This window comes from Momordica charantia (genome assembly GCF_013281855.1).
Source record: "Momordica charantia cultivar OHB3-1 chromosome 1 unlocalized genomic scaffold, Mcharantia_2.0 BLBB01000001.1, whole genome shotgun sequence".
Lineage (NCBI taxonomy): Eukaryota > Viridiplantae > Streptophyta > Magnoliopsida > Cucurbitales > Cucurbitaceae > Momordica > Momordica charantia.
The window spans coordinates 5,423,924-5,440,675 of NW_028275157.1; the positions used below are offsets into that span (position 1 = coordinate 5,423,924).

General features: G+C 35.7%; 1 non-coding gene across 1 annotated transcript; it reads left to right on the forward strand.

The window, feature by feature from the left end:
- The first annotated feature begins 2,894 nt into the window (after positions 1 to 2,894).
- LOC148213161 (small nucleolar RNA R71) lies at positions 2,895 to 3,001 on the forward strand. Its single transcript, XR_015793070.1, has one exon. It is a non-coding gene; the product is annotated as a small nucleolar RNA R71 (small nucleolar RNA).
- The last annotated feature ends 13,751 nt before the right edge of the window (positions 3,002 to 16,752 follow it).

Consider the following 16,752-nt stretch of genomic DNA (forward strand, 5'->3'; position numbering starts at 1 on the left):
CTTCTAACACCTCTTACAGTAGTAGGAGGGGGTAATTTGGCAATCAAGTCTATCTTAGCTCTATCGACCTCAGTTTCTTTTCCTGAAATTTTGCGACATATGACTATACCTTCCCGTACCATAAAATGACACTTTTCCCAATTAAGAACAAGGTTAGTCTCTTCACACCTTTTTAAAACATTCTCTAAATTTCCCAAACAAACTTGAAACGACTCTCCAAACACAGAAAAAGCACCCATAAATATTTCTACCATGATTTATACCATGTCAGAGAAAATAGTAGTCATGCATCTTTGGAAGGTGGCGGGAGCGTTAGAAAGACAAAACGTCATCCTTCGGAACACAAATGTCCCACAGGGACACGTGAAAGTGGTCTTTTCTTGATCCTTTGGAGCTATTGTAATCTTGTTGTACCCAAAATACCCATCTAGAAAGCAATAGCACTCCTTCTCTACAAGACGACCAAGCATTTGGTCAATAAAGGGAAGTGGAAAATGGTATTTTCTAGTTACCTTGTTTAGGTGATGGTAGTCTATGCACACTCTCCAACTAGTCACTGTCCTTGTCGGGATCAAATTGTTATCATAGTTAGTTATTATCGTCATACCACACTTCTTGGGAACGAATTGGACCGAGCTAACCCAGCTGCTATATGAAATTGGGTAGATCACCCCGTTTCTAACCATTTTATTATCTCTTTCTTGACCACCTCTTTCATTTTGGGGTTGAGCTTTCATTGGCTCTCGATAGAATTGGTGGCTCCTTCTTCCAAGATGATTTTGTGCATGCAAAAAGTTGGGCTAATTCCTCTTATGTCTGATATGATCCATCCACTAACCCTCTTATACTTAGATAAAACATGCAAAAGTAAAGATTCATGTTCATCAGTCAAATACGAAGAAATGATAACCGGCAAAGTATCGTTTAAACCCAAATATGCATATTTTAAATGAGAGGGTAAGGGTTTCTTCTCCAATTTTATAGGTTCAATGATGGAAGGTTGCAAGGCTTTCAAATAAGCTACCGTTGGCTGCAGAAACTCAAAATGTTTAAATTGTGTCAAAATTGCGCCAAGCGCAATTTTTGCTTTTTATTTTGCGGCTTCCAAATCTGCTTCTAAGTGTTCCACAATCATTTGCTAGAACTCCTCCAAAGTTGCCCTTATTTCAGAGCACTCATCGACTTCATCAGGGAGATGCATCGCATCAACGACATTGAAGGCGACTTACTCATCATTGACCTTTCTTCTCCAAGGCATCAATGACGTTGAAGGCGATTTGCTAGAGTTCCTCCAAAGTTGCCTTTCTTGAATATCGTGTCTCCAGTTCCTAAAAACGACCTCCCAAGAATGATCAACACCTCAAGATCTGCTTCACAATCCAAAAGTAGGAAATCGGCGGGAAAAATAAATTTATCAACCTTAACAAGCACATCTTCTATTTTCCCTTCCGATTTCTTAATGGACCCATCCATTAGTTGCAAAGTGAAAGTAGTGGGACGAGCTTCTCCTATATTTAACTCTTTAAAGACAAAAAGAGGCATAACATTAATGTTTGCCCCTAAGTCACACAATGCTCTCCCTAGATTCTTACCACCTATCGAGCAAGGGATAGTAAAACTACTTGGATCCTTACACTTAACAGGCAATGGATTTCCTAGAGCATCACTACTGCACTTTGTTAGGGCTACCGTCTCATGTTCTTCTAACTTTTTACGCCTCGAAATAATATCTTTTAAAAACATGGTGTAGTTAGGTATTTGCTCTAAGGCATCTATGAGTGGTATATTTATACGCAACTGTTTTAGAATCTCAAAGAACTTTTTAAAATGACTATCCTGATTTTTTTTAACTAATCTTTTGGGGAAAGGTGGAGGAATCTTAATATTACCTACATGCAAAGTAGTGCATGGCACTACTTGCTTACCTTTGTCGGCCTTCTTACCTTTCTCTTCTGAACTTACAGGTTCTACTTTCTCTTCTTGTTGTGGAGTGGAGGTGGATGCGGGAACAAGTGTAACTGCATCGGTTCCTCCATTTGGAAGTGAGGGTCCATCATAACTTAGTCCGCTTCTTGTGATGACCGCCTTACACTGTTCCTTACCTTCACGATCTCGCTTCAGATTCTCCGTGTGTCCTAGAAGTCTACCTTGTGGTCTAGATTTTAGGTCATTCGCTAGCTGCCCCACTTGCATCTCCAAGCTTCTCATCGCAACGTCATTCCTTGCATGTATTCTTTCATCATGGCCTCCAAACTTGCATTGTTACCACTTTACTGAGTGGTATTTTGAGCTCTTTGTTGATTGTATTGTTATGGCGGCAACACAAGTTGCATGGAAAACCAGGAGAGGTGTAGTTTTGTTTGAATTGTTGAGCGGGTGCTTGTGCATACTACTAGCTCCTCCTTGGTTACTCCAAGAGAAGTTTAGATGGTGCCTCCATCTAGGGTTGTATGTGTTTGAATATGGATTGAAGTCCACTGGACACCTTGGCCTACATATAAAACAGACGCTGGATTAGCTGGACAGTTCTCATACAAGTGGTTATCACCACAATAAATACAAGATATATCTAAAATTTGTAAAACAAGTGAGGGTTCAGGAATTGCCGCCGAAATGGCGGTTTTGGTTTCCTTCTCCATTGTCAGTTGCTTCAACATATGATTCATAACCGCCATTTAGGCTTGCATTGAGGGTACTATGTCTAACTCAAAGATTTTGGCTGATGCTTGCTTCTTTAGCAACAACTTTCCTATTTCTCCTTGGTCATTAATGTCTGTCAACTTGTTTAAAATATCAACGATCTCATTAACCGACTTTTCTAACAATGAGCCGTTAGCTGCGGTGTTGAACATCATTCTCGATGTACGATCCAATCCTCTATAAAATTACTCGATCTGCACACATACGGGCAATCCGTGGCTTGCTCCTTGAAACGCTCCCAAGCTTCCTGAACTACTTCATTCTTCTTTTGTCGAAAAGACACAATCTATTCTCGAAGGTGTGCATTAATTGTCAAAGTATGGTACTTTGCCAAGAATTTCTCTGTCAGTACCGTCCATGTGGTGATAGAACTTGGTTTTATCGCGTTTAGCCAAGTCCTTACACCGTCCCTGAAAGAAAAAGGAAACATTTTTAGTCTTAGTGCATCCTCAAAGACACTAGGAAGTTGAAATGCATTAGCTATTTCAATAAAAGATTTGAGATGTGAGTAAGGATCTTCATTAAGCAATCCTCCGAATTGTCTCATCATCTGCAACATCTGGAACATGACTAGCTTAAGCTCGAACTGTGTGGCTTGGGGTAATGGATTACTTATCCCTGAATTTAAAATGTGGTACGCATGAGTGACATAGTTCCGCATGGCTACATCTCGGTTATCTGCTAGTAGGATCGGATTAGGCACTTCTCCAGCTCCTTTTGCTGCTCCTTCACTTGCCATATCTTCAACTTCTTTCTCTTTATGATTTTCTCTTTCTTTTCTAAACCTCTGTTCACACCTTCTCCTTTTAAGGGTTATTTCAATCTCTGGATCAAAGGTCAACCAACTAGACCCTGTGCTCATACATAACTCCCTTAAATGTTAGATATAACAATCGAGTCCAATGACAGAGGTATGCAACAATCACACATGAAAAAAATCACAAAAAAAAATATGATTCGAAAACTTAAGTCCCTGGCAACTGCGTCAAAAACATGTTAGGATTTTCTCTACCTTTGAAAAGATTTAGAAACTCTTGCAAGCGCACACGGTCACAAGTACTACTTGAGAGTAGTAGGTCGAATCCTCAGGGACTTGTTGTTTTTAAAATAGTTTTTAAGAAGTGAATGGTTCAAATATGCAATTGTGGTTTATGCAGAAAATAGTGATGAAATGTTGTTGTTTGGGGTTTAACTATCGAACAATATAATAAAACTAAACCTCTTTGCTTCCTACCTTAGTTTTGACGCCAAACATGGAAAACACACTTTGTTGGGAAATTGCGCTAGGCGCAATTCTGGCTTTTCTTCGGAAACTGAGTTCTACTCTTTCACTACTGCTTTTGGTTGCTGCAGAGGCTAGGGTAACCTACAATCATATGTCTATGTGTGATTACAATCCTAGAGAATACTTATAAACTTATTTGCATTATTAGTCAGAGGGCTTATGTCTAGGACCATGTTTTATGAGCTTATGTCACATACCATATTGGTTTCCTATTATTTTACTTAACCCACCCTTCTGAGGGTTGGGCTTTAGTGTATAAATCAAGTCCCCACTATCTAAATGAAAAAAAAAGACGTAAAGAGAAGTTTTTAGAATCGAATCCAAAAATGTGCCAGGCGCAATTCTTGGCAAAATCTCAAGCGTGTTGAAAATCAAATCATTTGACTAAGACATTCCTCAAAGAGATTGATAACTAATTTAGTGCAAGGAAAGAAAACACACGAAGACATAAAGGAACAATTTTTCATTGAATTAAAACGCATAAATGAGCCGTACAAGGAGTTCTAACTTGACCCTCTTCTCTTTCGAGCGTGAGGGGAGTGTAAACTCACTAAAGAACTTCAGAAAAACATAATAAATGAAGAACAAAAGGTAGATCTTGAATTAACGGCAATACGGTAAGCAAAAGTATGAAAATACAAGAAAATGACAACTAAAACTTAAATCTAAAGCATATGAACGAGTTATACAATGAAGAAGGAATGAAATGAAGCTAAAAACGAGCTTGGAAGGGATGATTTGAAGCTGAAGGAGAGGTTTCCTTTTATAGGTGCTTGAGTTGGTTGAACTCCCCATCTTTTTAGGTGGAAATCGGTTGTGATTGACTTAACAACCCATTTTTTACTTGGACTCATGGTTGTAGGTTGATTTAAACACATAGAATATGACCTCCTTGCCCTTCATTAATCAAAATGCACGTTTTGGCAAAGTTGGAAAAAAAGTTCCCAAATTGCGCCAGATGCAATTTCTTGCAGAATTGGAAAACTGTTATTTTCTTTGAACTTTAACCATATTTTTCTCATATTTTTCCTAAAGTATCATATATTGCAATTTATCCAAAAAATTTCTACGTATGTTCTACTTTAAGAATATGTAATCCTTTTTGGCAAATAATAATGGGAAAGGGTTCAAAATCTTGGTCAAATAGGCTTACCGACACATATTTCTACAGTGAAAAGTCAACCCTAACAGTAGCTCTTGACATTATATCTGAAAGTGAAGATTCTGAACCAAAATCTATCAAATAATGTCAACAAAGAAAGAATTAGCTTAAATGGAAAGAAGCAATCCAGCATAATTAAACTCACTTTCAAAACGTCAAGTCTTTGGACCAGTAGTTCGAACACCAGAAGGTGTTAAGCCTATGGATACAAATGGGTATTTGTAAGAAAAAGAAATGAAAACAATGAGGTCACAAAATATAAAGCAAGATTAGTTGCACAAGGTTTTTCACAAAGACCGAACATTGATTATGAGGATACATATTATTTGGTGGTGGATGCGATTACACTAAAATACTTAATTGGCCTGACTATGTTTGAAAGTCTTGGCATGAATCTTATGGATGTAGTCATAGAATATTTATATGGATCTCTTGATAATGATATATATGAAAATCCATGAAGGATTTAAGGTACTTGAAACATATAATCAAAGTTCTCGAGAACTGTATTCAATAAAGTTATAGAGATTATTATATGGATTAAAACAACCAGGGGGAATGTGGTACAATCGCCTGAGTGGATATTTGTTGAAGGAGGGATATCAAAATAATCCACTTTGTCTACATGTTTTTATAAAGAAATCATAGTCATCATTTCCTATTATAACTGTGTACGTCGATGACTTGAATATAATTGCAACTCCTGAAGAGCTTTCAAAGGCAATAGATTATCCTAAGAAAAATTTGAAATGAAGGATCTCGGAAAAACAAAATTTTGCATTTGCTTGCAAATCAAACATTTAACAGATGAGATATTTGTGCATCAATCAACTTATACATAAAAAATTTTAAAAATATATGGAGAAAGTACATCGATTAAACATTACAATGAAAGTTCGTTCACTTGATGTGAAGAAATATATATTTCGACCTCAAGAAGATAATGAAGAACTTATTGGTTCTGAAGTACCATATCTTAGTGCAATTGGTGCACTTATGTATCTTGCTAATAATACAAGACCAGATATAGCATTTTCAGTTAATTTATTGGCTAGATATAATTATTCTCCAACAAAAAGACATTGGAATGTAGTTAAGCGTATATTTCGTTATCTTCGAGAAACGACTCATATGGACTTGTTATATTCAAACAAATCAAATTTTAATCTAGTTGGTTATGAAGATGCCAGATATTTATCTGATCCATACAAAGCTAGATCTCAAACAAGTTATTTGTTCACATGTGGAGGGACTACTGTATCATGGCGATAAGTGAAACAAACCATAACAGCTACCTCCTCAAATCATGCTGAAATTCTTTCAATTCACGAGGCTACTCGAGAATTTGTATGGATAAGATCAATGACTCGACACATTTCTCCAATAATCTTCCAACGATATTATACGAAGATAACACAACATGTATAGCCCAAATCAAAAGAGGATATATTAAAGGGGATAGAACAAAAGATATCTCGCCTAAGCTCTTTTACACTCGTGATCTTGAAGAAAATGACAACATCAATATTCAACAAATTTGTTCGAAGGATGACCTAGCATATCTATTCACAAAGGCATTACCTACAGCAACCATTGAAAAATTGTTGCGCGACATTCGAATACGACGACTCAGAGATGTTAAATGATGTTTCCATAGGGGAGCAAGATATATTGTATTCTTTTGGGTTTGTTTGATTATATGAAATATGTACTATTTTTCCTTCACTAGGATATTTTCCCATTGGGTTTTTTCCTAGTAAGGTTTTAATGAGGCATATTTCATATGAACAATGGAAATCTAAGGGGGAGTATTATGAACATTATTATATAAAATAGATGCCCAACCATAAGTGTAAAAAAGAAAGATGTTTAAATAACTCTAACCTCATGTGTCAATTTCTCTCATTTACTTGTTGTTCCAAGTATCGTTGACCCATATCCATGTGCTTAATTCTCAATATCCCATGTGTCTACTTTCTATCTATTATTAGTGTCCAATTGTAACACCTCATAGTTGTAAAAATTGCCTATAAATAGTGAGTTGGCAACTTGGGTCACTTTCACCCATACAAATCAAAGGATGAGCCCTCAGGAGTCCATAACTCACTCAGCATTGAGATTTAGTTACCTGGTCATCCTATTGAAATATTAATCAATTAGCTAACGGTGTTATAGCTGAAGATTAATTATTTCACGGTCCGATCTTATACAAACTCATTGTATAGGATACCCCCGCATCCATAGTGTTACCAGGATAAGGTACCTAATCTTATCCATATACTATAGACCGTTTAGGTTACTACTGGAATATTATCCACATGAATATATATACACTGTACATCAAATATATACGATGTATATTAAATATATATATTGTATATCTATTATATATTGTTCCAGCTATATGACATAACCTCAGATGTTTAGTTTATTGGATTTGGGTTAAAATGTAATCTAAGGGAAATATCAATAACAACTTTATTGAATAAAATACAACAAGCTCCCACTTGAACTAAACTCTGGTGGGGTTTACAAAATCTAAAAGCAATAGTGGGTTGTACAATATAATAAAGTACAAATACAATAAACTAGGGCATACACTACACCCTGTACAAGTCTCCCACTTGCCCTAGACTATGCATATCTCGTAGGCCTAGACTTTCTAGATGGTCGTCGAACACTTTACCCGTAAGAGCCTTTGTAAAAGGATCAGCAATGTTATGTTCCGAAGCGATCTTCGTGACGATCACGTCGTCTCATTGCACTATTTCTCGTATCAAGTGATACTTCCTCTCGATGTGCTTGCCTCTTTTGTGACTTCGGGGTTCTTTAGAATTTGCCAAAACACTATTATTATTACAATAAAGCGTGATGGGCAAAGTAATGTTTAGAACAACTTCCAAAACAGTTAAAAACTTCCTAAGCGACACTACCTCTTTTGCTGCTTCATAAGCAGCAACATACTCGGCCTCCATTGTGGAGTCTGCAATGCATCATTGTTCGATGCTCTATAAGACTACAACTCCTGCATTAAGAGTGAACACTGATCCCGAAGTGGATTTCCTTGAATCCTTATCACTTTGGAAGTTATAGTCAGTGTATCCTGTAAGGATCAAATCCTTAGGGCCATACAGAAGCATATAGTTCCTTGTTTTCCTAAGATACTTGAGGATTCCCTTAACGGCATTCCAATGATCATATCCTGGATTGGATTGATAAATATTGACAGTTCTTACTGCGTAGCAAATGTCAGGCCTAGTAAACAACATGACATACATTAGGCTGTCCACTGCTGAAGCGTAGGGAATGTGTCTCATATCCTCAACCTTTTGAGGTGTCGTAGGACATTGTTCTTTAGATAGAGAGATTTCGTGTTTGAAAGGTAGTAAACCTTTCTTGGAATTATGCATCGAATATCCAACAAACATTTTGTCGATATAAGTTGCCTGAGACACAACTAGCGTTTTGTTCGTTCAATTCCTTATGATTCCAATCCCTAGAACAAACTAAGTGTCTTCCAAATCTTCTATTTGGAATTTAGTTGCTAGCCACTTCTTAAGGTCACCTAGGAAACCTACATCATTACCAATGAATAGGATATACAACACCAAGAAAGCTACAGTTTTGTTGATGATCTTCTTGTATACACAAGGCTCGTCAACATTTTTGTCAAAACTATAAGACTTGATTGCAGTATCAAATCTTATATTCCAAGATCAAGATGCTTGTTTTAATCCATAAATAGATCGTTTAAGCTTGCAAAGATTTTGGTCTTAACCTTACTTAATGAACCCTTCTGGTTGACACATATAAATACTCTCTTCAAGATCGACATTCAGAAAAGCAGTCTTGACATCCATTTTCCAAATTTCACAATCATAAAACGTGGCAATGGACAAGAGTATTCTTATAGACTTTAGCATGACAACTGCGAAGAAGGTTTCCTCATAGTCCACCCCTTCCCTTTGGGTGTAATCCTTTGACACGAGTCAAGCCTTAAAAGTTTGTAGCTTTCCTTCGACATCTTGTTTTCTCTTGTATATCAAGTTACAACCTATAACTTTGATCCACAAGGTTAATCTACAATGTCTCAGACGAAATTGAAGTAGATAGACTCCATTTTAAGGTCCATAACTTTGACCCATTGATACGCGACAACCCAAGCGTGTTGAGCTACTCGAGCCACAAGCCGCTTGAATCCAATCATAGAGATGGTTCGACTCGAAAGGGTAAAAGTTAGAAGAATTACCTTTCCAGTCGTTACCTTGAGTAGATAGAATACTCACTATGCTCGAGGCTGAAAACACTCCACGAGTTTGATGACCAATCAAACAAGCATGCTCCGAGGGGTTCAACCACAGAAAGGGATTCAAAATTTGAGAAGGGGTTTGCACACGGCAAGGGATAAAAACACACTCAATTTTATTCGAATTTTTCAAGATTTAAGATGTCTCAACAATGAGGGATATACCCCTATTTATAGGCTAAGGCCCATGGCCTTTTAATAAAAATAACAAAATTTAAAAGAAAATGATAAATGATAAATGATAAATTCCTAAAATGTAAAGAACTTGCCTAAAGTTTAATTTTAAAAATGATAAATAAAACAACTAAATCAAGGTTAAAATCCAAAACAAATCCCACCAAAATAATCCAAAATCAAAGGAAATTTATTCCTTAAATGAATGGAGTGGGTGGCAAGGCAAGTAGGGGACACCCATGGGAGTGGAAAAATCAAATGGTGGAGGTGCCCATAAGGGTTGTGGCGTGCGTACAAGGAAGCTGACGACGTTGTGCGTGGGCATGAGAGGCGGCGCAGGGCGCGCGCGTGGCGTTGGTAGGTGAGGCGCGTAGGGGCATGGGCAGGTGAGGCGTGTAGAGGCGCTGACACGGCAGGCAAGCGTGCAGGTGGCATCGCATAGGCACGCGGATGTGACGCTCTCGCAAGGTAGATGCGTTGGAATACTAGAGGGAAGCGGCGTGCGGATGGGTAACGTGCTGGCACGGTAGATGCGCGTTAGGCATGTGTGGTAGTAAGCGTGGGCGCGCGACAAGGGCATTCGGTGTGGGCGACAGGCAGTGTCAGCATCAGACGGACGTGCGTGCTGGCGAGGGTACTGGTATCGGTCCGGCGGGCAAGCGTACTAGGGCAAGTGCTAGCCTCTTATGAGGTTAGCATGGGCATGAGCATGCTAGTGTTGGCATGGTAAGCGGCTGGTGGGCGCACAAGCAGGTTTGCGTGCGGCTGTGCGCGCTGGCGTATGCAGGTGCGCGCGCGGGGCGTCGCCTTGTGAGGTTAGCCCGTGATGGTGGGTTGCGCTGAGTAGTCAATGTGCGTGCGGTGGGCTTGTTCTCCATGAAATCTATCCTCTTTTTAGAGAGCTTCCCATATTTATCTTCCTCTTCACTATCGTATGTTGATTCTTGGATATCTTACCTGAATATGATCACATCTCCCATTTATCTTTATCAACATCTTCTATTGCCTTTTTGTAGGTCAACTGATCCTCAATGCCATCATCAGGTATGACGACCTGGATTTCTGTTCAACTCACGTAACGATTAGGTTGTGACACAATCATCCCACTACGTTGACGCATTCTTAACTCTTGAGAAAGATGTGATTGACTTGATGTACTAGTGCCATCAACAACTCTTGTTGAAGTGCTAGCTTTATCAACAACTCTTGTTGATGTATTTGTTGCTTCATCGAAAATATCATTTAACAAAACCTTGCTTTGTGGTTTATGATATCTCATGTGGTCTTCTTGTAAGAATGTAGTGTTTGTCAATACAAACACTCTGTTTTCTTGTGGCTCGAAGAATAGTCCACCTCTTGTTTCCTTGGGGTAACCTACGAATAGGCACACTTTATAATGAGATTACAGTTTCTTTTGGTTTGTCACTAACACATGTGTTGAACATCCTAAAATTCTAAAGTGACATAAACTAGATTTACGTCCTCTTCATAGTTCAAAAGGAATTTCAGAAACACTTTTTGATGGAACTATGTTCAAAATGTATATTGTAGTCTCTATTGCATAACCCCAAAATGAGGCAAGCAATTGAACATAGATCATCATAGTTCGAACCATGTCTAACGGGGTTTTATTTCTCCTTTCTGATACATCGTTCTATTGTGGTGGACCAGGTGTTGAGAGTTGGATTGTAATTCCATGTTCTATCATATAGTTCTGGAATCTTAAGTCTATATACTCTCCACCACGACCAGATCGAAGTGTCTTTATCATCCTACCTAATTGGTTCTAAACTTTAGTGTTGTACTCCTTGATGTTTTCAAGGGCTTCAGAATTATGTTACATTAGGTACAGATATCCATACCTTGAATAATCATCTATAAAATAGATAAAATACTCATACCCTCCCTGACTTTAACATTCATCGGACCACAAAGATCTGAATGTATAAGCTCCAACGATTTCTTGGCTCTGTAACTTTTCCAGTAAAAGGTCTTTTAGTCATCTTGCCTTCAAGACAAGATTCACATAGAGGTAAGGAGTTATCTTCTATCTCGCTTTGAAGTCCTATCTGAATCAATCTCCCAATCCTATTGAGATTTATGTGACATAATCTTTGGTGTCAAAGATAGGTATTTTCTTTAAGAGAAGTTCTTTGCCTTTTATGTTGAGTTTTAGCATTTTTAAACAACTCTGTAGTTAAAATTGTTGTAGTTATGTTTGGTCTTAACACATAAAAGTTGTTTTCAAGTTTTGCAGAACAAATATTAACACCATTTCGTGAAATGAACATTTCATTTAATGAAAAAGAAATAGCATAACATTGTTTTAGTAGACAAGAAACTGAAATTAAGTTCCTCTTTATTTTTGGGAACTACATACACATTATCTAATAATATATATGTATTCTTTACTAAAAACAACTTTAGGTCCCCCACTACAACTGCTGAGATGACATCTCCCGTTCCGACTTTGAGAGTCATTTCCCTATCATTAAGCTGCCTCTAGGAATTAATTCCCTGAAATGAAGAACAAACATAGTTAGTGGCCCCTAAATTTAGTATTCAGGCAGAAATATTATTCTCCATTAACAAGTTTCAAGAACGAGTGTTCTTCTTTTTTTTTTTTGTTTCGTTAGTGAAACTATATCCAAAGGGAATGGATGTAGTTGAGCTTCTGCAGAGATAGCATAACATACATTGACAATCAATCCCCACAAGAATATGTGGAGCTCGGCATGTCTGGAAGCACAGGAGAACGTTATTTTTTAGAGCATAAGTTAAATTTTGAAAATAAATTTGTTTGGTTAATTTGAAGAGTTTGTTTGGTATTGATTATTTGAAAATTTGATTTTTTTTTTTGTGGAATGATTATTTTTGTATTTATAACAATGTATGATCTTGAAGAAATTATTTGATACTTGGAATTAAGGGTTGAATTCTTCTTTATAGGGGAAGTTCTAATAGTTTATTTGTTTAATTTCTTGAAACCTTATTAGTTGATTGGTGAAATTGTTGCTTTCCTTGCTCAAAATTGATGCTTTATCTCAACATATTTGTTTATTTTTAGAACAATTGGTATTTTTTTAACAATTGGTATAATTGGATTGAAATTGATATATCTTTGATTGAAACATTTTGGTATCTTGTTTAGGATATTGTCTTGAGTTTCTATCATTTGGTATGTCCTTGGAAATTTTTATTTTGGTACGAAGAGCTTAAATTTGTTTAAATTTTATCTATTGAAGTTGGTATCTTTGGGTTAATGTCATATTTATTTGATTTATTGAATGATATGTGCATTTTAGCATTATTATTAAAATCTTGAAACCATCTTGATATATTTTGGAGTATGCTTAATTTTAGGGGGAGTAATGTCTTTTGAAAAATATGAAGGTTTGATTGTTAGTCTCCTTATTTATTATTTTTTTTTTTTGAAAGGAAATTTGAAGCTTTCTATAGAAACTTTGGTGCTAAATTGTATGAAAATTTATTCTATCGCCCTTGTGAATTTATTGCATGATTCATTTATTTAGGGGGAGTCTCATGTTTTACCTTTTGGTAATGAAATACTTATTGATTTATGTTAATGTACATTTTTATGAAAAGTGAACTTTTGAATTTACATGTTTTGATGATTTGTGCTTGTTACAATTCGTATTAAAATGATATGAAAATATTCATTTATCCTTTTTGATTGATTCCAAAAGGGGGAGAAAGTAGGAGAAAAATAAAATTACATTATTGAATATGTTTCTTATGCCACTTTGAATATATTTTTCTTAAGTTGTTTGTCATCATCAAAAAGGGGGAGATTGTTGGCTTTTCAAGCTTCAATAATACCATATGTTTTGATAATAACAAACTTAATCAACAGATGATTTTTGTGTTTCAAAGTGTCCATAGCATAGAGCATAACAAGACAAATCCAACGCAATTTGAATGGCTCAAATCGGAGTTTAAATGAAGAAGTTATGATCGAAACAAGTCGAACGAAAAATACCCGAGAAGATGACATGGGCGAATCATATGCTGACACACGAGCTGAATTATTAAAAAAAAAAGAAAGAAAATGAAAAGAGATTAAAAAAATGAAGTAAAAAAAAAAGAGAAAAGACAAAAAAAGAAAGTAGATGTTTGAAAAAAAAAAGAAAAAGAAAGAAGTTACCATTTGAAAAAAAAAATCCTACTCACCGTTACACATATATATATTATATTATAACTATATTATTATTATGTATTATATTATAATATAATGTAATCATTACTTTTTAGAATTCAATATCCACCTTTCATCTTCAATCATTAAGATCCAATGACTCAAGATGATTTTAGTTTCAAATCAATTTTACCCACTTTCCTCTCCTATTTAAACCTCTCTCCTGTCCCATTTTATACATACCAATTTTCTTACTATTCAAATCTTCTATAATCTATTGTTGCTCTCTCTAAGTTCTCAATTCTACTTTCATTTTTATTCTTGTGAGAGATTTCCTTGTTGTGAGGATTAATGTATTTGTGAGCTTAAATTTGTAAATCTACTCTATTTGAGAGTTTTAGTGTGTGAAAAATCTTATTTCCACACTTATTTGGGTTTTGTTCTTGAGCCCCGTAAAAGGAATGGAGTGTGGGTTTTAATCTTTGTCCCAAGAAAAATGTTGGGTTTAGTTCTAGATCCCGTAAAAAGAGCGGTTTGTAAGGTTTGGTCTTGATCCCGCAAAAGGACCGGGTTTCCGATCTTGAACCCGTAAAAGGATCGTGCTTAGTGGAAAATCTTGAGAGGTGCTCCGGGAGTGGAGTAGGCCGAGGGTTTGTCGAACCACTATAAATCTTTTGCGTGACATTTTCTCTATCCCTTATTTTTATTTATTGCAATTTATCTTTTAAGTATATTTTCTTTTATTGCAAATATATATTGTGCTTATCTTGAATATTTGTTTCATGATATTTTGAGTTGCTTTAAATATTGCATAAATTGTTTTTGTTTAAAAAGTTTACTTGGTTATTTGATTTATGCTTAAATTTGAAAATTTTTAGTAAATTGATCTTCAACACTATTCACCCCCCCTAGTGTTGTCATATCGATCCAACATTATGGAGTTCACCCTGAATTTGATTTCATACAACAGACCCTCCATAGGGATGGTCCGCTCCAGGACGACACGCAGGTCGTGTATGAAACCTCACATTGCACACCAATGGAGGAGATGGTAGGATGTGTTGTCACACGTCCTTCTCCAATACTTTTTCCATTAACCTTGGTATTGAACCATGCAAACACTTTCTGTAGGGATGCCCATGCCCAATGCGACACGCGACCGATCATGGAACACACGTTGTGAACTTATACAGAGAACGTGAGGGGAAAATTCTATATATATACCACATATATCTTATATACTTGGAATATTTTATATATACAATTAAGCCTCCCACTTAGTATTTTAAACTAGGGTTTATTACTTAGTTAAACTCCGGCTAAATGATATTATCTAAGTTTATTAGTTTGCCCAATATAACTTTTATACTGGATTTGTTTAACACTAATGTTTTAGTTCAATAAACACTTTAACGAACTAATCACATTATTGTATGCTATAAAATATTGACTAATGCAACTCCCAGGTCGGTTCTCATGTAGAGGTGTTCCCTTACGGTAAGCTTAAGTACCTTAACCTAGATAGAACCTTCCTTAGACAGGGTTCCCTTATAGGCAATATTTTATATCGACATTTTATTTCGTTATTTTAAACATATTTAAACCAAAAATAAAAGTATATAATCTAAGGTCAAATCAATTTCAAACCGCTTTAAAATTAATTATTAAAGACCTAGACTTTGCATGCAAGTCTTGATTATAGACTTTAATTTCTATTCACCAAACTTATAACACTTATAAATTTAAAGAAATTGAAACTATAATCATGCATCAATGACATACATAAATATAATATTTATATTTACTAAAGTAATGTCATACTCAATGCAACTTTATTTTCATCTAATTAATACAACACTTATATTAATGAATTATGAAAATAAATCATGCTATTATACATTATAACTATTATATACATATGATGCATGAACATGCTTAACGTATGGTGGGATTTTAAACTATATGACGTACTCTTGTGCAACATATATTTAATTAACTATACATTCACAATGCACAATAATTAAATAACAAAATAGACAAATTTTTTACATCCTACAAGAAATGAAACAAAACACAAAAAAAAAAAAATAATTTCTCGGTGCGTAGGCGCTCGTGCCCAGAGCCTAAGCGTTGCTTAGCGCCGAGGCACTATCCGCCCAATTTGCACGTGGAACTTTCCAGTTTTCTTCACTTCTCTAGTATTCTTGCACAACAACTCATTGCCACGAACGACACAGACTTACAGACTCGATTTACAAACTTAAACGCCTAAAATAACGGGCCCATACAATGATCAAATAAATGAAAAACTGTAAATCTGATGCCAAAAACCGAAAACATTTATTTGCAAACCACATAAATCAAATGTAAAGCAAAATACCCACGATACTTTTCTTTGTTATTCAAAACAAGATCGAAAGCAGAACCTAGGATCAGAAACCAATTGAAGGGATCGAATTCCGCAGCGGAAGCGTGTGAACGTGTGTGGTTCAATCTTGTTTTGGAAATAGAACAAAGAAAAGACATAAGCATTATTAAAAAGGAACCAGTGAAACATACTTTTGAAGACACTTCTTCAATGTAGACACCAACGTCACCAAAAAGCCTTCCTCGCTATCCTCTAGACGTTAAGAACTCAGTTTGTGGGCATCGTCTTAAAATTGATTGGAAAATCAAGAGATTAAGAGAGAGGTTTTTCATTAGAGTTTCCGAAACTCATTCAACCTATTCAAGAAATGGGAGAACTCTTTTTTATATCGATGGAGGAGTGATGGGGAAGTCACTACCTCCCTACTTCCCACCATTTTCCTTTTGTTTCTTTTATTTAAATAAAAAGTTTAAATTAAATAAAAATTAATTAAATCTAATTTAATTAATTACAAAAACAATTATTAATTTAAATAAATCTAATTTAATTTAACCAAATTAATATATCCCTTAATTTAATTAAATATTAAACTAAATTAATC